The sequence below is a fragment of the Crinia signifera genome, chromosome 3 (genome assembly GCF_055691185.1).
Source record: "Crinia signifera chromosome 3, ASM5569118v1, whole genome shotgun sequence".
Lineage (NCBI taxonomy): Eukaryota > Metazoa > Chordata > Amphibia > Anura > Myobatrachidae > Crinia > Crinia signifera.
The window spans coordinates 15,107,734-15,133,257 of record NC_139219.1 but is presented as its reverse complement, the minus strand read 5'-3'; the positions used below and the strand labels follow the sequence as shown (position 1 = coordinate 15,133,257).

The 25,524-nt window shown below is 46.3% G+C and overlaps 1 protein-coding gene across 3 annotated transcripts in view; it reads right to left on the bottom strand.

Annotated features, from left to right (window-relative positions):
• TTBK1 (tau tubulin kinase 1) overlaps positions 1 to 6,464 on the bottom strand; it is a 115,735-nt gene extending 109,271 nt beyond the window's left edge. For 2 of the 3 annotated variants that reach the window (XM_083175339.1, XM_083175340.1), the window contains exon 1: positions 6,274 to 6,464. The gene's annotated coding sequence lies outside the window, so the exon portion shown is untranslated. Of the gene's footprint in view, positions 1 to 6,228 lie in introns of all 3 variants that reach the window. The other variant, XM_083175341.1, reaches the window with a different exon arrangement.
• Positions 6,465 to 25,524: the final 19,060 nt, after the last annotated feature.

Sequence of the window (25,524 nt, the reverse complement as noted above, 5' to 3'; positions counted from 1 at the left end):
GCCCGAAGACAGGGCGGGTGGCTTACATCATGTGACGTCAGCCGCCCGCCCCGGAACACCTCCTCCCACCCACAATCCCATGGGAACGCCCAACTCGCCACTCCCCACTCCCCTGTCCCATATCGGGTAAATTATTATGCGCAGAAAAAAAAAATCACTCCCTCGTGCGGAAACGTGGGGAGTGAAGTAACCAAAATGACCCCCTTAACTCTCTAACCAGACCATGAAATCATCAATCTCTAACTCACAAACAATGAAATCACCGACCATTAACTAACTAATCAAACCATGTAATATCCAATAGCTCATGGGGCGTAGACACAGGGCGATTTAAGCCCCATTTCTGAGCGATCTGACTAGATTGCTTAGAAATGAAGCCCAAATCGCTGTGTGTGTATTGCCCTATAGCGACAGCGGTGCAAGGCCCTGTGCACGGCTATCACGGGCTGGATATTTCAAGCATGCTTGAAATTTCTATTCATCGCCTGTGTTCTGTCTATTTAGAACACGAGCAGTGACAGATCGCTCAGCACACATCGCTGGTGCAGCTCGGTGTGCTGAGGGATCTGAGCGATGCAGTGTCATTCAGCACACATTGTTTGTGCAGCTCTGTGTGCTGAGCGATCTGTGCTGAGGGATCTGAGCGATGCAGTGTCACCCAGCACACATCGCTGGTGCAGCTCTGTGTGCTGAGGGATCTGAGCGATGCAGTGTCACCCAGCACACATCGCTGGTGCAGCTCTGTGTGCTGAGCGATCTGTGCTGAGGGATCTGAGCGATGCAGTGTCACCCAGCACACATCGCTGGTGCAGCTCTGTGTGCTGAGGGATCTGAGCGATGCAGTGTCACCCAGCACACATCGCTGGTGCAGCTCTGTGTGCTGAGCGATCTGTGCTGAGGGATCTGAGCGATGCAGTGTCATCCAGCACACATTGTTTGTGCAGCTCTGTGTGCTGAGCGATCTGTGCTGAGCAATCTGTGCTGAGGGATCTGAGTGATGCAGTGTCACCCAGCACACATCGCTGGTGCAGCTCTGTGTGCTGAGCGATCTGTGCTGAGGGATCTGAGCGATGCAGTGTCACCCAGCACATATTGCTGGTGCAGCTCTGTGTGCTGAGCGATCTAAGCGATGCAATATCACCCAGCACACATCGCTGGTGCAGCTCTGTGTGCTGAGCTATCTGTGCTGAGGGATCTGAGCGATGCAGTGTCACCCAGCACACATCGCTGGTGAAGCTCTGTGTGTTGAGTGATGTGTGCTGAGGGATCTGAGCGATGCAGTGTCACCCAGCACACATCGCTGGTGCAGCTCTGTGTGTTGAGTGATCTGTGCTGAGGGATCTGAGCGATGCAGTGTCACCCAGCACACATCGCTGGTGCAGCTCTGTGTGCTGAGCGATCTGTGCTGAGGGATCTGAGCGATGCAGTGTCATCCAGCACACATTGTTTGTGCAGCTCTGTGTGCTGAGCGATCTGTGCTGAGGGATCTGAGTGATGCAGTGTCATCCAGCACACATTGTTGGTGCAGCTCTGTGTTGAGCAATCTGTGCTGAGGGATCTGAGCGATGCAGTGTCACCCAGCACACATCGGTGGTGCAGCTCTGTGTTGAGCAATCTGTGCTGAGGGATCTGAGCGATGCAGTGTCACCCAGCACACATCGCTGGTGCAGCTGTGTGCTGAGCGATCAGTGCTGAGGGATCTGAACGATGCAGTGTCACCCAGCACACATCGTTGGTGCAGCTCTGTGTGCTGAGGGATCTGAGCGTGTGTGTACGGGGCATAACTCACCAACCTGTATCTAACTAATCAGACCATGTAATATCCAATCTCTAAGTCACTAATCAGGCCCTGAAATCTCCAATCTATAAACACCCCCATACATTAGGCCAATGATGGCTTGACACTCCAGCTGTTGTTGAACTACACATCCCAGCTTGCCCTGCTACAGTTTTACTATTTGGTCATACTAAAACTGATGCAGGGCATGCTGGGATGTGTAGTTCAAAAACAGCTGGAGTGTCAAGGTTTCCCATCACTGCACTAGGCTGACTTGTCAGACCTGAATTCCACTGGCAGCTCCCCGGGAGGGCTCACTTATAATTTGATTTGGATTTATCGCATGTAACTCCCGGGAGCTGCAGGTGGAAGGAGCCAGTAGCCAGGTGGGGGGGACGCCGAGAGCCGGGCGGAGGGAGCAGGGATGCAGGAGAATAGCAAAAAAAAAACAATACAAATGATTGGGCAGCTACTAAATAGCTGAGAGAGCTCTCTCAGCCAATCAGCAGCCACTATTCATTTGTATGTTTTTTTTTTATTAATTCGCCCACTGCCTGGCTCCCGGCATCCCGCCGCCTGGCTCCCTCCGCACGGCTCTCAGCGTCTCCCTGCAATGGATGCGATACATCACGGTGCTAAGCCCATTCTGAAATATATCTCTTACATACTTTATCTTCTAGTACGCTTGATGTCGTTAAGGATGCATGCCCCCTGGTGCGACGTTAATGACCCCCTCCCTCGTCCAGCGCGTACCGACGTGGGAGGTCCTTGTTAACAACGCCCATGCTCCCACCCCCGGTGCTCACCGCGGAGACGGCATCAGCCAGTGTGTAAGCACTAGCCGATGCCGAGAGATTTCATGGTCTGGTTAAGCCACATACACACTAGGCGACCCCGCTGACGCCAATATCAGGGAAGGCGGGGACCCAGCAGATAGTAGACAGGATCTGATTGGTTGCCCGTAGCAACATCACATGTGAAGTCTTATTACCATTTTAGTACATTTCCCCCAATATATTACTCACTAACCAGACCATGAAGTCAACCATCTCTAATTAACTAACCAGAACACATAATCACCAAACTCTAATTCGCTAACCAGACAATCAATTTACACCAACATGACCATACAATTTCCAATCTCTAAATTACTAATCAGAAACATAAAATCTTCAAACTTTAGCTTACTAACCAGATTAAATTACTAATCAAACCATAAATCTCCGAACTCCAATCACTAAAAGTGCCTACACACTGGTTGATTTTACCCAGCATGCATGCAAGTACAGCGATGATGGGGAAAATCGCTCATTGCGTACACACTGACTGATTTTCGCTTATCCAAGCAGGACGCTATGGAAATTAGTCCACATAGTCACTCATCTGCTGGTAATACCTGCTGAATAGCGACGGCGACCGGCGATGATGCACCGGGCAATGCACACTGGGCGGCTTTTGAGCTGAAAGCAGATCAAATGGTAAAAGTGAGCTGCTTTCAGCTCAAAATCGCCCAGTGTGTATGGGCCTTAACCAGAGCATCAATTCACATAAACAAAACCATGAAAACTCCAATCCCGGTGATGTCAGGAGGGACGGGACCCAGCAGGGTTGCCTGCATCGGCAAATACAAGCACACTTGCCAATGCCGGCAGTAACGAGTGACTTTGGGGGAAGGGGATTTTGGGGGCAGCGGAGGGCATGCTAAATTATGCCGCTGTTTCCCCTCGCAACCATGCAACCATGCTATGAACACACATCCCCTCGCATGTGCCCACAGCAGGAGAAATCATTCATTGGTCAGTGACTGACTTATATTTGCGCCTGCCGGGACAAAGATAGTGATGTCAGCCCCCCACCCCCCGGCAGGCATCAACCCACCCACATACCCATGGGAACGGCCAGCGCAGCCACCGCCCATGACCGCCCCTCCCTCCCCACTGCAAACGGCCCGGCAACTATGTAATTCGCTGTGGCCGTTTGCAGTCAAGGTTTGCGCAGAAATGCGGGGGCTGAATTCGGTTCACTACTGTGCATACACAACAGACCAGGCATGTCCAAACTGCGGCCCTCCAGCTGTTGTGAAACTATAAGTCCCAGCATGCCTTGCCACAGATTTGCTATTAGGGAATTCTAAAACTATGGCAAGGCATGCTGGGATGTGTAGTTCCACAACAGCTGGAGGGCCGTAGTTTGGACGTGCCTGCATTAGATGATATACACAAAAATATAGTTAATATTATTATTGTGCACATCAAAAATCATCTAGTGTGTACGCACCTTAACTCTGTAACTAGATCAATAAATCAACCATGTCTAACTCACCAACCAGATAAAATCAACACTCTTTCAGTCAGCCCAAAGATTAGGAGTCACAATAAGATTCACTGATTCTGCATTTCTTTCCTTAATTTAACAATTCTCCAAAACATCAATAAGTGCCAATACAACGACAATGTTTTTCAGATGTTTTCATGCCACGAGCGGATCTGCGAATCCCAATGGAAAGTGCCCATACTTCTCTCTCAACGGGTCATCGTCACATGTGAAGAAGAGATTGTTCTAGCCTCAGAACTGTAAAATGACCGATCATTACCATACATCGGCAAGCTACAAAACCCAACATGATGGACAACTTGATTCACCTATACTCATTTTGGGAGATTGGTGAACTGCATACATTGCGGCTTTTCTTTACAAAAACAACTGTAAAAATGAGAATTGGTTGGCCCATGATCGCGGATATACAGTATGAGCCACAAAGCGGATTAGCCCAATAAACTTTAGTTCATTAACAAGATAATTAAATCACCTTGCTCTATTCAGATAACGGGATTAAATATTTCTAAGTAACAAAAATGAATCAGCACCAAATTAGTAACCAATGGGATTAGTCCAGTACTTGAACTATGGCATCCTGACTCTCTCACTAACCCCTCAGTACAATACCATCACTCTCTCACTAACCCCTCAGTACAATACCATCACTCTCTCACTAACCCCTCAGTACAATACCATCACTCTCTCAGTAACCCCTCAGTACAATACCATCACTCTCTCAGTAACCCCTCAGTACAATACCATCACTCTCTCAGTAACCCCTCAGTACAATACCATCACTCTCTCAGTAACCCCTCAGTACAATACCATCACTCTCTCAGTAACCCCTCAGTACAATACCATCACTCTCTCACTAACCCCTCAGTACAATACCATCACTCTCTCACTAACCCCTCAGTACAATACCATCACTCTCTCACTAACCCCTCAGTACAATACCATCACTCTCTCACTAACCCCTCAGTACAATACCATCACTCTCTCACTAACCCCTCAGTACAATACCATCACTCTCTCACTAACCCCTCAGTACAATACCATCACTCTCTCAGTAACCCCTCAGTACAATACCATCACTCTCTCAGTAACCCCTCAGTACAATACCATCACTCTCTCAGTAACCCCTCAGTACAATACCATCACTCTCTCAGTAACCCCTCAGTACAATACCATCTCTTGGTATCTAGAGTATAACATTCCATCTCTCAGTAAACTATGGGATCCTCATTTTTGCAATGCTATTCCCATCTCTCGGTACCCACACTGGGGTAACGCGGCTATGTGATCTCCTGTGTTCCAGTAAACGGACTGTGGGATCCCCCATATCTCAAATCCCAAATAGTGGTATCCCCCATATTTCTGTAACTAGACTGTGGGACACCCCACTCTTGGTACCCAGATTGTGGGATATGCTATCCTTCAGTACACAGACTATGGAATCCCCCATCTCTTGGTATACAGATTGTGGGATACCCCATTCTTTGTACACAGAATGTGGGACAACCCATCTCTTGGTACCCAACCAGTGGAATCCCAATCAATCACTGTACCCAGACAGTGGGATACCCCATTTCGTGGTTCTCAGACTATGACATACCCCATCCTTCGGTAAACATACTATGGGACACCACATCATTTGGTACTCAGAACGTGGGATCCTCCATCTCTTGGTACTGAATCCCAATCAATCACAGTACCCAGACAGTGGGATACCCCATTTCTCAGTACCCAGACTATGGGACACCCCATCCTTCGGTAAACAGACTCTGGGATACCCCATCCTTTGGTACCCAGACTATGGGACACCCCATCCTTCGGTAAACAGACTCTGGGATACCCCATCCTTTGGTACTCAGACCTTTGGATTCCACATTTCTCGGTACCCAGGCTATAGAGCATCCCATCTCTTGGTACCCAGACCATGTGACACCCCATATTTCAGTACCTTGGCAATGACATCCCCCAAATGTCAGTACCTGGGCTGCAGTCTATGGAACTTGTTGAATAAGCAGACTGTGGCTGCAGACACAATAAGACGGACAATGCAGGTTACCCGGTGCGGTCACATGGCGCCCGGTGACGGTAATGTCCCCTGGTATCATTACTATCCTCACCCAGCAGAGGTCACTCCCCGCCCGGGCATCTCTCCCCCGACTCACCGCTGGGCTCCGGTCTTTCCGGGGACCTGTTTCGGGTCTGAGCTGCGGGCAGCGCCGGGCGGCTCATCTGAATGCAGGCGTCGCGTCCCGGGTGTAGTGGTGACCCGGCGACTCCCTGTATCCGCGTGCAGCGGGCGCCCGGTGCTGTCCCTGGTGCTGCAGAGGATCCGGATACTCCCACAATGCACCGCGGCCACTGCACTGACGTCACGGCCTGCAACACACCCACTGACACAATGTAACACACAACCCTGACACAACATAACACAACCTTTACCCAATGTGACACAACCCTGACTCACACAATGTACCACACAGCCTTAACACAGTGTAACACAACCTTCACCCAATGTGACACAGCCCTGACACAATGTAACACACAACCCTGACACAATGTAACACACAACCCTGACACAACATAACACAACCTTCACCAAATGTGACACAACCCTGACTAACACAATGTACCACACAGCCCTGACACAATGTAACACACAACCCTGACACAACATAACACAACCTTTACCCAATGTGACACAACCCTGGCTCACAAAATGTACCACACAGCCTTGACACAGTGCAACACAACCTTCACCCAATGTGACACAGCCCTGACAATGTAACACACAACCCTGACACAACATAACACAACCTTTACCCAATGTGACACAACCCTGACTCACACAATGTACCACTCAGCCTTGGCACAGTGCAACACAACCTTCACCCAGTGTGACCTTCGCCCAATGTGACACAGCCCTGACAATGTAACACACAACCCTGACACAACATAACACAACCTTCACCAAACGTGACACAACCCTGACTCACACAATGTACCACACAGCCTTGGCACAGTGTAACACACAACTTCACCCAATGTGACACAGCCCTGACAATGTAACACACAACCCTGACACAACATAACACAACCTTTACCCAATGTGACACAACCCTGACTCACACAATGTACCACTCAGCCTTGGCACAGTGCAACACAACCTTCACCCAGTGTGACCTTCGCCCAATGTGACACAGCCCTGACAATGTAACACACAACCCTGACACAACATAACACAACCTTCACCAAACGTGACACAACCCTGACTCACACAATGTACCACACAGCCTTGGCACAGTGTAACACACAACTTCACCCAATGTGACACAGCCCTGACACAATGTAACACACAACCCTGACACAATGTAACACACAACCCTGACACAACATAACACAACCTTTACCCAATGTGAACCAACCCTGACTCACACAATGTACCACACAGCCTTGGCACAGTGCAACACAACCTTCACCCAATGTGACACAGCCCTGACACAATGTAACACACAACCCTGACACAATGTAACACACAACCCTGACACAACATAACACAACCTTTTCCCAATGTGACACAACCCTGACTCACACAATGTACCACACAGCCTTGGCACAGTGCAACACAACTGTCACCCAATGTGACACAGCCCTGACAATGTAACACACAACCCTGACACAACATAACACAACCTTTACCAAATGTGACACAACCATGACTGACACAATGTACCACACAGCCTTGGCACAGTGCAACACAACCTTCACCCAATAAGACACAGCCCTGACACATAAAGCCGGCGCTGGTACACCCCCTTTCTGACTGACACAATGTACAGTACCACACAACCCAGACACAACATAACACAAGCTTTATCCAATGTGACACAGCACTGACTGACACAATGTACAACACAACCCTGGCACAATGTAATACAACTTTCACCCAATGTGACAGCCATGACTGACATAATGTTACACACAACCATGACACAGTGTAACACAAGCTTGATCCAATGTGACACAACCCTGACACAATTAACACACACTTCACACAAAGTGACACAGCCCTGACTGACACAATGACCCTTATTCTAGTTGAATCGGACAAATGTGTATTTCGGACAGGAACCGAGTGTTCTTAGCTCCGCCTACCGTTAGGATCGCTCACACCATCTGAATGCGGCGAGACGCCGACCGAGCTGAACGCGAGTGGATGTTTCATGTGAACACCTCCTCCATCTGTGGGAACCCCCCCATTCTCCGATGGTTGCCGACCATCGAATGATGGACCGAGCGGTCAGACAGCTCTGAGTGCTCAAGACCACTCTGGCATTTCTCCGTGCGAAAGCAGGGATATGGGCGGGCAGCCGGCATCCGGCTATGTCATATGTCCGCCCCACACACGTGCGTCACGGCCGGATTACCATACGTACGCCCAGCATTTTCATGGGAACGCCCATGAAACGCGGGGCATATGCATATGTTAATGAGCCCAAACAGCCCTTCACGCCCCTCTACACCCCCTGCTCGGATGGTTCCGACCGATCGTTTTCTGCACGGAACTCACATCTTGTTCGTACGTGTGAGGCATTCGCACATGACTCAATTTAACCCCTTCCTGACATTTGACGTACATTTACGTCATGGTCGGGATGTACTTCCCGACACATGGCATAAATGTACGTCATGCCATTAAACGGTCACCGCGTCTATAGACGCGGTGACAGAGGGACGATGTCTGCTGTCCCTGACAGCAGACATCTTCCCTCATTGCCCAGGGGGGGCAGCGATGCCCCCACCCATCGGCGATCGCTGTGATTGGCTGTTCAATGTGAACAGCCAATTACAGCGTTTTCTGTGTACCGGCGAATAACGTTCGCCGGTGACACAGGGATCGGTGGTGATTGGTGCTGTTAAGTACAGCACCAATCACCACCGGGTGTAAGGGTGTCACTGGTGGTCACCCCACCTGCCCCCAAAGGCTGTGATTGGTCCGTCGGACCGACGGACCAATAACAGCCATTACACCTCAAATGAAATAACGGAGTCAGCCCTGCAGCCGCCATTCCGGTCAGGAACAGCGTGCAGAGCGGTCTCCGTGCCCATCTGTGCCTATACTGACCTGATCAGCGTTGGTGGCATCTGTGCTGCCAGCTCCTGCTGTGACTTCCTGGTGCTTGTGCTGCTTGTGCTGCTGCTGCTGCTGCAGCGTCATTGTGTCAGAGATTTAAATTGTGTGATATAATTTTGTATCTGCTGCCCCCCTTTTGTGCTGATCAGTGTAAACTAACTGATCAGCATTTTTTTTGGGGTGCAGGGTTTTTTTTTTATATATACCCTGTCAGGTTGCACCCACAGCTGTGTGCCTGCTGCCCCTCACTGCTAATCAGTGTTGCATCACTGATCAGCAGTTTTTTGTTTTTTTTTAGGGTGCTGTGGGGTTTTTTTTTAAAAAAATTTTTTACACCCACAGTGATTTTGTGGGTGTCCTCTGGCCGCAGAGCTGATCAGCATTTTTGATCAAATTTTTTTTTTGGGATCAAACTCCTGTTGTCTTTGACTCATCAGAAGTTTTTTTAAATTTTTTTTTTTTTTGGAGGGTGCTGTGGAGTCTTTTTTTTTTATTTTTTTTACACCCACGGTGCTTTTGTGGGTGTCCTGTACCCGCTGAGCGCTGATCAGTGACGTACATCACTGATCAGCATTTTTGATCAAATTTTTTTTTTTTTGGATCAAATTCCTGTTGTCTTTGACTCATCAGAATTTTTTTTAATTTTTTTTTTTGGAGGGTGCTGTGGAGTCTTTTTTTTTAAATTTTTTTTACACCCACGGTGCTTTTGTGGGTGTCCTGTGCCCGCTGAGCGCTGATCAGTGATGGACGTTACTGACCAACATCTGTGCTCAATTTTTGGCGCAGGAGCTTTTTTTTTTTCTTTTAACTTACACGTGTTAAAGCACTACATACACACTACATACCCCCCGTGTTGAAATAAAGTTTGTACCCCCCCCCCCCCCCTACACTATACACGCCTACACAAAAATAATAAAAATGTCCCAATCATCGCAAAGACTGTTTTCAGCGGAGGAGGCATATGCCCTTATTGCCTCTGACACTGACACAGCCAGTAATGCAAGCGATGAATTTGCATTCGCCTTAAGCTCCTCTTCCTCCTCTAGTGATGAGGGACCCCCTCAAAGACGCCCCCGTAGAGCAGCTGAGACCCCCCCCCCCAATGATTGATCTCGTATGGACCCCACCACCAGACAATTTTGAGCCCCAGGTTCCTGAGTTTTTGGCCAACCCAGGAATCCAATTTGAAACTACAGGCCTCAAAGAAATTGCCTTTTTAAAGTCTTTTTCTCTGATGATTTTATAAATTTAATTTAATTTAAAAAATTTAATAAAAGTAATTTATATGCCCAGCAGTTTATTGCCCAAAACCCCACGTCATCATTTGCTAGGTGGACCCCTGTAGATGCAGTAGAGATGATGACGTTTTGGGGTCTGGTGTTACATATGGGCATAGTTAAAAAGCCAGAAATTAGGCAATATTGGAGTACAGATGTTCTGTACAGCACCCCACTTCATCGTATGGCCATGACCCGGACTCGTTTTGAGATGATCCTTAAATTTTTGCATTACAACGATAATGCACAGTGCCCACCCAGAGATGATCCCACCTTTGACCGGCTATTCAAAGTCAGGCCGGTCATTGATCATTTCAGCGCCAAATTTGCTGAGATGTACATCCCCCAAAAATTCATTTGTGTAGACGAGTCACTTATACATTTTAAAGGAAGGGTTAAATTCCGCCAGTACCTTCCCAATAAGAGGGCAAGGTATGGCATAAAAATGTATAAGCTGTGCGAAAGTACCTCAGGGTACACCCACAGGTTTAGGGTATATGAAGGGAAGGACACAAGAATTGAACCGCCAGAATGCCCCCCCTCCCTCGTAGGTGTTAGTGGAAAGATTGTCTGGGATTTAGTGCACCCCTTCCTGGATAAGGGTTATCACCTCTATGTGGATAACTTTTACACCAGCATCCCCCTGTTTAAGGCCCTTGGTTCAAGAGGTACAGCAGCTTGCGGTACTGTGCGCAAGAACCAAAGAGGCCTCCCAAAAACGCACATTGCCCAATTACTGAGAAAGGGTGAAAGCAGGGGAATATGCACCGAAAATATGTTGTTGGTCAAATATAAGGACAAGAGGGATGTCCTTATACTGACAACAATTCACGGAGACAGTACCACCTCCGTCCCTGTACGAGGTACCAGTACCCACACCTCAAAACCTATTTGTATCCTAGATTACAATAAGTACATGGGCGGAGTGGATCTTTCAGATCAGGTACTAAAGCCGTACAGTGCCCTGCGGAAAACAAAAATATGGTATAAGAAGCTGGCCGTGTATATCATCCAGATGGCACTGTATAACGCTTACGTACTATTCCGTTCTACCAGCCAGACGGGGACATTTATGCACTTTCAAGAGGAAGTCATAAAGGGCCTAATATTTGGGAACCAGCAGGCAGAGGGCCCCAGTACTTCTAGTACTGGCCCCAGTACTTCTAGTACTGGCCCCCGTATTGTATCAGGGCAGCATTTTCCTAACGAAATCCCCTCCACTGGAAAAAAGGGCAGGACACAAAAAAGGTGCAAAGTTTGCTATAAAAAGGGAATACGAAAGCAAACTATTTTCCACTGTGAAACTTGCCCCGACAAACCCGGCCTATGTATGAAGGAGTGCTTTAAAATATACCACACATCTATGGATTATTAGGTTCATCATTTCACCGTGCTTCGGGGGTCTTGCTAATGCGACATAGCACCCACCATTCATTCCACCAGAATGTGTGCTGCAAAATCCAAATATCACTCCTTCCCTTCTGAGTCCTGCCATGCACCCAAATGGTATTTTTTGGTCACATATGAGGCATTGCCGTACTCGGGAGAAATTGGGGCACAGATTTTGGGGTGCTTTGTCTCCTTTATTCCTTGTGAAAATGAAAAATTTTGAGCCAGAACTGCATTTTTGTGTAAAAAATGTAATTTTTCATTTTCACAGCCCAGTTGTACCAAAATTGGTGAAACCCCTGGGGGTTTGAAATGTACACTATACCCCTAGATGAATTCCCTGAGGGGTGTAGTTTGCAAAATGGGGTCACTTGTGGGGGGTTCCACTGTATTGGTGCTTCGGGGGTCTTGCTAATGCGACATAGCACCCACCATTCATTCCACCAGAATGTGTGCTGCAAAATCCAAATATCACTCCTTCCCTTCTGAGTCCTGCCATGCACCCAAATGGTATTTTTTTGGTCACATATGAGGCATTGCCGTACTCGGGAGAAATTGGGGCACAGATTTTGGGGTGCTTTGTCTCCTTCATTCCTTGTTAAAATGAAAAATTTTGAGCCAGAACTGCATTTCTGTGTAAAAAATGTAATTTTTCATTTTCACAGCCCAGTTGTACCACAATTGGTGAAACCCCTGGGGGTTTGAAATGTACACTATACCCCTAGATGAATTCCCTGAGGGGTGTAGTTTGCAAAATGGGGTCACTTGTGGGGGGGTTCCACTGTATTGGTGCTTCGGGGGTCTTGCTAATGCGACATAGCACCCACCATTCATTCCACCAGAATCTGTGCTGCAAAATCCAAATATCACTCCTTCCCTTCTGAGTCCTGCCATGCACCCAAATGGTATTTTTTGGTCACATATGAGGCATTTCCGTACTCGGGAGAAATTGCGGCACAGATTTTGGGGTGCTTTGTCTCCTTCATTTCTTGTGAAAATGAAAAATTTTGAGCCAGAACTGCATTTTTGTGTAAAAAAAATTAATTTTTCATTTTCACAGCCCAGTTGTACCAAAATTGGTGAAACCCCTGGGGGTTTGAAATGTACACTATACCCCTAGATGAATTCCCTGAGGGGTGTAGTTTGCAAAATGGGGTCACTTGTGGGGGGGTTCCTAACTTTTAGCATCTTATGGTGCCTAGAAACCTACATGGTGCCTAAAAATAATCTCATAAAAAGGAGGCTCCAAAATCAAGTAGGTGCTCCTTCTATTATGAAGCCTGTGGTTTGGTCAACGTGCACACTAGGGCCACATATAGGATATTTATGAAAACAAAAGAATTGGGGGAATCAATTTTTAGTCACATTTCTCTAGTAAAATCTACTGTGTTCCTTAGAAAAATGTATTAAAATTGAAAATCTGCTAAAAAAATGAAATTTTGAAATTTCACCTACACTTTGTTTTAATTCCTGTGAAACACCTAAAGGGTTAACAAACTTCCAAAATGCTGTTTTGAATACTGTGAGGGGTGCAGTTTTCGAAATGGCATCATTTATGGGGGTGTCTCACATACAAGTCCCTCAAAGTCACATCAGAACTGAACTGGTCCCTAAAAAAATCAGTGTTTGAAATTTTCTTAAAAATTTGAGAATTTGCTATTCATATTTTAAGCCTCCTAGTGTCCAAAAAAATTAAAAGGAGGTTGAAATAATGATGGAAACATAAAGTAGACATATGGTCTATGTTAGTTATTAACTATTTTGAGTGGTATGATTATTTGTCTCACAAGCAGAAAATTTAACATTTTGCAAATTGCAAAATTTTCAATTTTTTTTATGACATTTTGGTATTTTTCACAAAAAAACACAGACTGTATCGACCAAAATTTACCACTAACTTGAAGTACAATGTGTCACGAGAAAACAATCTCAAAATCACTGGGATAAGTAAAAGCAAAAAAAAGTTATCCCCACTTAAGTGATACATGCCAGATTTGAAAAAAAGGGCTCTGTCAGGAAGGCAAAAACAGGCTGCGTCGGTAAGGGGTTAACACAACTTTGACATAATGTAAAACAGCCCTGATCAAAACAATGTGACACAACCATTACTGACACAATGGGCCTTATTCTAGTGCACTCTTTCTGACAAAATCCTTCTTAGATGGACAAAACCATGTGCACTGCAGGTGGGGAAGATGTAACTTGTGCAGAAAGAATTAGATTTGGGTGGGGTTTTACGTCAAAGTGAGATCTATATTGCAGTGTAAAAATAAAGCAGCCAGTATTTACCCTGCACAGAACAAAATAACTCACCCAAATCTAATTCTCTCTGCACATTTTACATCTGCTCCACCTGCAGTGCACATGGTTTTGTCCATCTAAGAAGGATTTTGTCAGAAAGAGTGAACTAGAATAACCCCCAATGTGACAGGTCCATGACAGACACAGTGTAACACAAAACTTCCATGAAGTATCACAACCCTGACACAATGTGACAAAACTCTGACAGAATGTAACACAACCCTTACACAATCTAAAGTGAAACAATTTGACACAACCCTGAAAGACACAATGGGCCTTATTTTGGTTCACTCTTTCTGACAAAATCCTTCTTAAGGTGCGTACACACGGGGGGAGATATATTGCTAGCAATATATTGCTTGCAATATATTGCTGAGCAATATATGGCTCAGTGTCTCTTTTTCAACAAGCGACCAGAGATGGTCGCTGTTGAAAACGAACCTCTGCCAGGGGAGCCGCAGAGGTAATTAGCTGGTCGCAGGAGCAAGCTCCTGCGACCAGCGATTACAATGGGGCAGAAAACGGGAGCGCGCACCCGGAGATTTATCTCCGGGGCACACTCCCAATCACTGGCAATATGGTCGCCTGCGACCATATTCCCAGCGATTATAGCACCTATCTCCCCGTGTGTACACAGCATTAGATGGACAAAACCATGTGCACTGCAGGTGGGGCAGGTGTTACTTGTGCAGAGAGAATTAGATTTGGGTGGAGTTTTACTTCAAAGTGAGATCTATATTGCAGTGTAAAAATAAAGCAGTCAGTATTTACCCTGCACTGAAACAAAATTACTCACCCAAATCTAACTCTCTCTGCACATGTTACATCTGCCCCACCTGCAGTGCACATGGTTTTGTCCATCTAAGAAGGATTTTGTCAGAAAGAATGAACCAAAATAAGGCCCAATGTGACATAGCCAAGACTGACAAAAAGTTCCGCAACCCTGATCTTAATGCTCTTTATTGAAATTTTTTGTTCCTAAAAAGAAAAAAATGACAGACACAAACTGTGTATACATACAACATGTAGAGAAAAAACTTTCACGGCAAGTCTAGTAATATCGAAAATGTTTAAAATTAATGTTTACATTCTTAGTTATGCCAGCGGGATACGGTCAGTTGGTCGACCTAAAGATGGTCGACAGTCATTAGGTCGACACCACTATGTCGACATACTGCAAGGTGGACATGGGTCTAGGTCGACATGGGACAAGGTCGACATGTGTTAAGCATTAGGTCGACAGTCAAAAGGTCGACATGGGGTTTTTCACAGTTTTTTGAGCCGACGTGCCGACAGGTGGAATTTCATGCCCTACCATCCACTAGGGCATGGTGGAGAATAAAATAGTGTGCCAAGCCATGCGAGGGGACGCGGTCGCCTTAATCCTGAGTCCATGTCAACTGTGTTGACATTTGGGTAAAAAAAACAGTTGAAAACCCCATGTCGGCCTTTTAACTGTCGACCTAATGATTGTGTCGACCTTAACACCTGTCGACCTTATCCCATGTCGACCTAGACCCATGTTGACCTTGCAGTATGTCGATCTAATGACTGTCAACCATCTTTAGGTCGACCCAATGATCCCATTCCATGCCAGCAATGACAACATGCCAATTATATGGGCTGTATACATATTAATCAAGCCAATATCAAAAAGGAAGAAAAGAGAGAAAATATACATAAGAAATAGACAGCCAAAATATTACACAACCCTGATTTAAACAATGAATTACAACCCATACAAAAAAATTGTTAACCTGGACTGTTACAATGTGACATAACCCTGATAGATACAATTTAAGGTCCATATACACTGGGCGACTATGCCCAGCGTGTATGGACAGCGATGACCGCTGTCATAGCTGCGGGGAAAGCCGCTCAGTGCATACACACTGAGCAGCTTTCCCCCTGCCCGGCGCCGATGGAGGGGGGGAGGACGGTGTTGCATAGCGGAGTGCATACACACTGAGCAGCTTTCCCCCTGCCCGGCGCCGATGGAGGGGGGGAGGACGGTGTTGCATAGCGGAGTGCATACACACTGAGCAGCTTTCCCCCTGCCCGGCGCCGATGGAGGGGGGGAGGACGGTGTTGCATAGCGGAGTGCATACACACTGAGCAGCTTTTCCCCTGCCCGGCGCCGACGGAAGGGGGAGGACGGTGTTGCATAGCGCAGTGCCATGCAAAGCCGTCCTGAAAGCCGCTCATCTGCTGTAATATCAGCAGATGAGCGGCTTTCCCGGCGATGTTGCGGGAGCCCGCAGCAGCACTCACCGCCGGGCCATACACACTGGGCGGCTTTGAGCTGAAAGCCGCTCAAACCTGCTGTTTTGAGCGACTTTCAGCTATAAGTCGCGCAGTGTGTATGGGCCTTTAGCACAACTCTAACACAATGAGACACAACCCTGGCTGACACAAAGTAGCATAGCATTGACACAATATATTGCATCCCTGATAAAATGTATTATCCTGACACAATGTGGCACAACTCTGATGTGTGTAAAACACCTCTGACCGACACAATGTGAGTGACAAACTTTGGGTTAAAAATTGTTACGCAACTCTGATATCATGTGACAATGGGCCGGATGCACTAATCTTCAAAAGTGAAAAAATGGAGAGTGATAAACAGACAGCCAATCAGCTCCTGCCTGCCATGTCACAGACTGTGTTTGAAAAATGTCAGGTATGAGCTGATTGGCTGGCTGTTCATCACTTTTCATTTTATCACCTTAGAAGCAATGTAACACACTTGTGACACAAAATAGAAAACAAAAAGAAAAGTCCCAAGGCGCTACCTAGCACCTTCAGCCAGGCCTTCAAAAATAGGACCACCAACAAGTCCTTGTTTGGAGCAAATATTTAGAGAAATCAGGCACACAGCGATGGTGTTTTGTTCTTCCACCGAGGATTCGTTTTGATGGGGTTCTCTCGTGACCAGCAGAATATGTCAAAGAGAGAAAGAGTCGAATTATACTCACCGATAATTCCTTTTTCTTCCTAGAGATCCCATGGCAGCCATACATTGGGATATTCCCTTCCCCCACTAGAGCAGACAGGACTGATTTCTCTTGGGACCGCCCACCTTGGGTATAATAGACCCCTCCTTCACCTCCGCTGTATCTTTTGAGTGTCTCCGTACCAAGGTCCCTAGAGAAAACACATCATAATACAAGGGAGGGAAATAAGTGGCTGCCATGGGATCTCTAGGAAGAAAAAGGAATTATCGGTGAGTATAATTCGACTCTTTCTTCTACGATCCCCATGGCAGCCATACATTGGGACATACCCAAGACAAATAAACGGGAGGGTATAGTTATGCATGAATAAATTTATTATACGGAGGACTTAGCAGATACTGCCTCCTGAAGAACATGCTTCCCAAAGTGGGCAAGAGAAACGTCAAGTGCATAATGTTTTACAAAGGTGTGTACTGACGACCAGGTAGCAGCTTTGCAGATTTCGGTCACTGAAGCTTTGGCCCTGTTCGCCCATGACGCAGAGACTGCCCTTGTGGAATGTGCCTGTACTATGGGAGGTACTTTCTTGCCTTCCAGTTTGTAAGCTGCCACGATCGTGTCTCTTATCCATCTGGATATGGTCTGTTTTCCCGGTTCTTTCCCTTTACGGACACCACTCGGGATGACAAATAGATGTTTGGTCGATCTAAAGACTTTAGTTCTTTCCAAGTATACGGAAATGACCCGGACTAGGTCCAGCGTATGCCAACATCGTTGCTCCTCATTCTCAGGTTCTGGGTAGAAACTAGGTAAAACAATCTCCTGATTGAGGTGAAACGACGATATCACCTTGGGTACGAATTCAGGATGTGTCCTTAGTACCACTCTATCTGGGAAGATAATTAGATAAGGCTCCTCTATCCATAGAGCTTGGAGCTCACTTACTCTTCTGGCCGAGGTGACTGCGACCAGGAACACCGTCTTCCAAGTCAAATACTTTAAAGGACACTCTTTTAAGGGTTCAAAGGGATGTTTAGCTAATACTGCTAACATAAGGTTTAGGTCCCACGGTGCCACTATAGCTTTGACTGGTGGTCTGATTCTCCTCATGGCTCTGTTAAACCTTTTTATCAGCCTTTCTTCCGCCAAAGGTCTATCTAATAGTACTCCCAGGGCAGAGATCTGAGACTTTATCGTTGCTGGGGCAAGACCAATCTGAAAGCTGTCATATAGAAATTGAAGTACTCTATCCGTCGATATAGATGAAAAGTCACCACTGAACTGACCCCATTCAATGAACTTGGTCCAGGTTCTATAATAGGATAGGGAAGAAATGTTCTTTCTGGCCTTCAGCATCATTTCCACGACTTGGGATGACAAGTTATGCCTCCTTAGTATGCCCCGCTCAATCTCCATGCCTTTAGTGACAACCTTGTTGGCTCTGGATGATAAACTGGACCCTGATGCAGTAGGTCCTGTCTGACGGGTAGTGACCAAGGTTCCTGAACTGCCATCTTTAAAACGTTGACGAACCAGGGCCTCCTCGGCCAGTAGGGCAATATTGCCACTACTTCGACTTGATCCTCTCTCAGTTTCTTTAAGACTCTCCCGATCATCGGAAAGGGGGGAAATATGTAGCCCATTTCACTGAAAGGGAATCTATGGCTAGGGCCCGTGGATGAAATGATTTTGAGAAAAAGTTGTTCACCTTTCTGTTCCGAAAGTTGGCCATCATGTCTACCTCTGGGGTACCGAATATTTTCTCTATCTGGGAAAAGACCTCTGTATTCAGCTCCCACTCTCCTGGCGATATCACCTCTCGACTCAGGAAATCTGCTAGTACATTCCTCTTGCCTGGAATATACACTGCTGATAAGGACTCCAGATTGTCCTCCGCCCAGCTCAGTATCTTCCCTGACATATGCATGAGTTTGACACTTCTTGTGCCCCCCTGGTGATTTATGTGGGACACTACTGTCACATTGTCTGACATTATTCTCAGATGTGAGTGGTGAATATCTTCTTTTAGGAGTTGTATGGACTCCCAAACCGCTTGCAATTCTCTCATGTTTGAGGAGTTCCTTGTTCCTTCTCTTGTCCAGGAGCCCTGTATGGACCTTCCCTCTATATGAGCACCCCAACCGGACAGACTGGCATCTGTAGTCAGTATACGAAATGTAGGATCTTTTAGACTGGTATTCCTTTCTTCTAGACCCTGTTGCCACCACTTTAGGTCTTGTCTTTCCTCCTGACTCAGTATGAACAGGTGATGATCGGCATACCCCCTCTTCTGTAATGGGATGAGGGACCACTGAAGTCGTCGCATTCTCCACTGTGCCCAAGGGATGATCCTGATGCAGGATGCCATCATCCCCAACATCTGGGTAGCCATACCCAGAGGGCACCTGTCTTCCAGTAACATTATACTTGTTAGCTCTCGAATCTTCCGACATCTTTCGGCCGACAGGGATATTTGAAACTGATCTGTGTCTATCATAGCCCCTAGAAACTGTATCCTTTGTGTCGGAGTAGTTTGGCTTTTTTCTGTATTTATTACCCAACCTAGAAGTTGTAGTAGATTCATAGTCTTCCTCACATTGTCCTCTGTTTCTCTCACAGAGTCTCCTGCAATGAGTAGGTCGTCTAGGTAGGGCCATACCTGAATCCCTTGGAGCCTCAGAGCCGCAATCACTGTAACTAGCACCTTGGTGAAAACCCTCGGAGAAGTTTTCAGCCCAAATGGAAGACAGGTAAATTGAAAATGACGACTGGCCACCGAGAACCTGAGGAATTTTCTGTGTCTTGGATTTATTGGGATATGATAATACGCATCCTTTAAATCTATTGATGCGAGGTAGTCTCCCCTTCTGATTCCCATCACTATGGAACTTAGGGTCTCCATTTTGAATTTTATCTGTTTTATGTAGACATTCAGATCTCTGAGATCCAGGATAGTTCTGAACGTCCCGTTTGGTTTCTTCACCAAAAATAGATTCGAATAAAAGCCCCTTTCCTGTTCCCCTTTTGGGACCGCTTCTATGGCCTCCGTCTGCAGGAGTTGTTCTAACTTCAGAAATAGGGCTTTCCTTTCTTCGGGTACGCCTGGTATCCTTGATCTTACAAATCTGTGATGGAGGGGTGCTGTCTCGAACTCGATATAATAACCCTGATGGATTATATTCAACACCCAAGTGTCCTTTATTATCTCTTCCCAACTTGTCACAAACCTCAGTAGTCTGGTGCCAATCCTGTTCTTTTGGTGATAGTCATAGTTTTCCTTTCTGGTTCCAATCCTTCTCAGGTTGGTATCGGCCCCGAAAGTTTTGACGAAATGACTGTCTAGAGGTGTTCGCACTCCCCCTTTTGTAATACGTCTTCCCCGGACGATATGTCCTTGCCTCTCTGTATGCTTGTCTTGTGGAGGCAGGAAAACTAAACCGATTCTTCTTCTCTTGGGGTAATCGGACGGATTTTCCCCCCGAAATTCTCTGTATCATGGTATCAAGTTTGGAACCAAATAAGAATTTTCCTTCAAAGGGTAAGTTTGTTAGCTTATTTTTGGAATTAGCGTCAGCATTCCAGGGTTTTAGCCATAGCGCCCTACGGCCTGTTACACCTGCCGCCATAGCCTTTGCTGCAAAGGAAACCCCATCAAGAGAAGCTTCACACAGGAAGTCGACAGCCTTCTGTATAACGTCCAGATTTTTAATAAGATACTGTTTAGATATCTTCTCCTCCACATCTGTTTTTAGATTAGAGGTCCACAATCTAATTGCCCTGGCCACTGATGCCACCGCTACATTAGTCTTCAGGGAACCCGCTGAAGCTGAATGGACCTTGCGAAATGACGTTTCCATTTTTCTATCCATGGCATCTTTAAATGCCGCTGCGTCCTCTACAGGAATGGTGGATTTCGAAATAATTTCAGCCACCGCCGCGTCAACTTTAGGTGTAGTGCACCAACCGAGAAATTCCTCATCTTTGAACGGGTACATTCTTTCTATCCTGTTCCCTAAGGTAACTCTCTTGTCAATGCTGACCCATTCTTTAAGTATCATTTCTCTTATGACTTTATTTACCGGAAAGGTTCTTCCTCTTTTATCCCTGTCTTCATACAGTGGATCCTTAGTCTCAGAGGTAGATGCCAGCTCCTTAAAGTTCATAGCCTTATATATGTGTCTTAACAAGCTTTCTACCAGTTCCAAATTAAATGTTCTGACATCTTCTAGTTCGCCTTCCTCTGACGAACCCTTATCCTCACAGTCCAATTCATCTGAGGAATCCTCCTCCGGTGTGAATTCAGCCTGTACTCTAGACCTCTTTACAGACTGGCTCTGGGTAAACTCATTTTTAGAAACAAAGTTCTCTTTCAACCAGGCCATTAACTCTTTAATGACCTCAGTGTGTTCTGACTTTTTTTCCACTTTAGTTTGTGCCATTTCACATAGGTCACATATTGCCTTCTTCTGTGCTGAAGCGAAGGACTGGTCACATGTCATGCATATGGACTCAATGAACTTTTTCTTAGCTGTTCTTTTCTTATGCACAGGAGAGACAGGCACACTAAAAAAGAGAAACTACACTCAGTATCTATCTAGAAATAAAACAAACTGATGCCCAAAACCAAAGGGCTTACCTCACTGGGGCATCATCAGGCTTCTGGGGAGAAGGCGCATCCATGGTATAAAACACAGCCCACAGTGTAGTACTCCACGCTGTAACCACTCTGAACGCCGCTGAATCCTCCATTCTGCGGCTATTTAACTCCTGAATTGCCGCCAAAACGTGCGTGTGTATCAGGATAGCCGAGCGGGACCAATTCCCCCGTCCCGTGTAGCCAGGGGACTGAATTGTGAGACGCACCTCCGGCGTCTGTGGGCGGAAGTGACGCGTACCCGGCACTTCCGCCCCTCTGCCTTTAGACGCTGTCGCGTGCAGCCGCGGCTTCCAGCGGGGCTGACGCTGCGGGGGAGAACATGTTTAGCTGTCCGGACGCTTTGAATGGAGTCCATCCACGCGAGAATCCTCCCAGTCTGCAGCCAGCGGCAGGGTATGTACGTGCAGGGAGGCAAGTCAGACTGGCCTCCTGCACCCTCTTCTCCCCGGGGAGCCACCCCTTCAGCTCCATGCTGCCGAGGTAACCCTGCTTAAACAAAATATAATAGCCTACTCTGTCTACTCTAAAACGGAGACAGGAAAAAAAGATACAGCGGAGGTGAAGGAGGGGTCTATTATACCCAAGGTGGGCGGTCCCAAGAGAAATCAGTCCTGTCTGCTCTAGTGGGGGAAGGGAATATCCCAATGTATGGCTGCCATGGGGATCGTAGAAGAAAAAGGAGGGGAATATAGTGTCTATTGGTTCTAATTCAAAGAAACACAATCAGGGATAGAAATCAAGGGCCATAGAATGCATACCCTCACTCACATAGAGAAGGATAGGTACCCGTGCATAAAGGTTTCTTTATCGGTCGTACTCCGTGATAAAAGTGTTGTTTCCCTCCACCTGGTAAGATTGTACACGTACCGTACTCACATTAAGTACACTTTCAACACTCGTATGGAGGACCTATCGAAACGCTTCGGTGGAGAGAGGTGCCAACCATTATGAACTGTGACTGTACTGGATGGTGGAGTTCCGGCGCATGTGGCCACTGCACGGATCTAGGAACCCTCTCTTTATTTTTACAAACCATACATTGGAGTCCATGTGCTTGAGCTCTGCATTATCTAGGGGACAAGCCTGCACCTAAAAAGATACCCTTATATGTGGTATCCATATGCACTATATGTGAGTATGGTACGTTTATAACCTTACCGGTGGAGGAAATCGTTTTTATTCACCACAAAGTGTGACCCAAATAAAAGAAACCTTTATGCACATGGGATCTTTTGTCTTCATGTGAGTGAGGGTATGCACCTTGGGTCCCTCTAGATTACTTTGTATTAGGGTTAAGACCCTCTACACACTGCATCTTTTTTTTGTTTTTCTTGATATATCCATCCGGCGTCCTCTCTTGAATGTGTACTGGAGTTCATCTTCATGGGAAAGTGATTGAGAAGATCGTTGATTGTTCAAAGATACCTTTATACGAGTGTTGAAAGTGTACTTAATGTGAGTACGGTACGTGTACAATCTTACCAGGTGGAGGGAAACAACATTTCTATCACGGAGTACGACTGATAAAGAAACCTTTATGCACGGGTACCTATCCTTCTCTATGTGAGTGAGGGTTTGCATTCTATGGCCCTTGATTTCTATCCCTGATTGTGTTTCTTTGAATTAGAACCAATAGACACTATATTCCCCTCCTTTTTCTCTCTTTGACATATTCTGCTGGTCACGAGAGAACCCCATCAAAACGAATCCTCGGTGGAAGAACAAAACACCATCGCCGTGTGCCTGATTTCTCTAAACACTTGTGACACAACCCAGACACAATGTGGCCTAACACAAACATCAGATATACTAAAAATTGTAAGTGATAGAGCGGAGTTATAAAATGCTAGCCAATGCAAGCCTAACTGCCATGTTACAGTGTGTTTGAAAAATAACAAGAGCTGATTGGTTGGTAGTTTATCTCTCAACAATTTATCTCTCTCCAAGGAATAGTACATCTTCCCCAATATGATATGACTTGACTGATGTCTGGTAACACAACCCTGACTGACACAATGGTCGGGATTTAATGCCGCCTGAGTTTGGTGGTCTTGGAAAATTTTGGTCAAACTCATATGTGTTTTTATTAAAAGGGCAATCACAGGGCATGGTTTTACCTCATAACTGATTGCCCCTTTAAACGTTAGGAGTTTGGCCCGGCATTCCACACGGCCGTCAAACTCGGGCAGCATTACATCCTGCCCCTGTATCAAAGCCTTGACACAATGTAATACAACCCTGACTGTTTTAACCAATTGTCAGTGTGTATCTGGCAGGTGGTCAGATGAGCAGCTGCTGGGGTAGATGTAATAGGTGTGATGGTCCAATGGTTCCAGTGGTGATGATTGTAAGGTTGGACAAATTAATATTTTACATAAGTAAAAAAAAAAATTATAAAATTGTTTGTATACGTTTTAAAGATATGGGGCCAAATGTAATATGGTGTGAGAATCAGAAAGTGAGATATTTTGGGAGAGTTTTCCCATTGTTTTAAAGCAGCAATCACTGGAAAACCATGTTGCTTGGACAGCATGGACCCAACGTAATGAATTACAAATCTGACACAATGCAACACAGCCGTAACTCAATTTAAACAGCTCTGGATTACATGATTTAACACCATTGTGGTGTTAAACTATGCAAGGTTACTGTAAACTGCGGGAGGGAACAGCAGGATTAGAGGTGGCGTCATGGATTTGTTACTGCAAGCAGGCTGCATTCTTAGATGCATACCTCAGTACTGCTAATTGGACATGCTGGCCCACCCATGGATTGCAGGGTCCTGCAGGCGAGGATGACAGTTGGGGGAGCCGGCGATCTCCGTTGCTCCGCTGGTTTCAAAATACGGGGGACCCCCAGATTTTTTGAGCCCCGTATTTTTGGAACCAGGCCCGGCCCAAGAGTCCGTTGCTGGTATCAGAAATACGGGGGACCCCTACGCTTTTTGTTCCCCCTATTTTTGGAAGCAGGTCCGGCTCAATGAGCCCGGGGCTGGTTATGCTCAGGAAGGGGGACCTCATGCCATTTTTTTCTTTTTTTACACACAAATCACACATGCCCTCAAATTCGCCCATTTTCATGACTAAAAATCGGCCATTATCGCACTTTTTTGGCCGATAATTCGCATCTCATTAAATATGCGTATTCCGGGGAACAAAAAAAAATGCCATTTTAAAAAGTGCGATAGAGTGCGATTTTGGAAAGTGACTAAAAAAAACTCATCCCATTAAATGTCACCCCATATCTCCTCCACTCTTCTATTTGTTGATAGCACATTCCCCAACTCTTTCCCCAAGGTCTTCTACCTGTACATCATCCTTAACTCCACCCATTTTGTGGCATCCTGAACATTCTTTTGTCAGTCATTCCCCACTACCTGCGCGCCCCGCTCCTTCCTCTAGAGGTTAACAACCTGGTAGTATAGACTCATGGATGAACTTGGGTGGTTGGTTTGTGTTTATGGACACTACACCAAGATTAGCCCTCCTTCCATTTAAAGTGGGTGCTCTTGACACACCCCTGTGACTTCAGTGTGAATTTTGTTACAGTGTTCCTCTGCTCTTCAGTGCGGATTCCGTTTCAGTGTTCCTCTGCTCTTCAGTGCGCATTCCAATATAGTGTGGCTCTGCTGTTCACTGCGCATTCCGTTACAGTGTGATTCTGCTCCTCAGTGCGCATTATGATACAGTGAGGCGTATTCA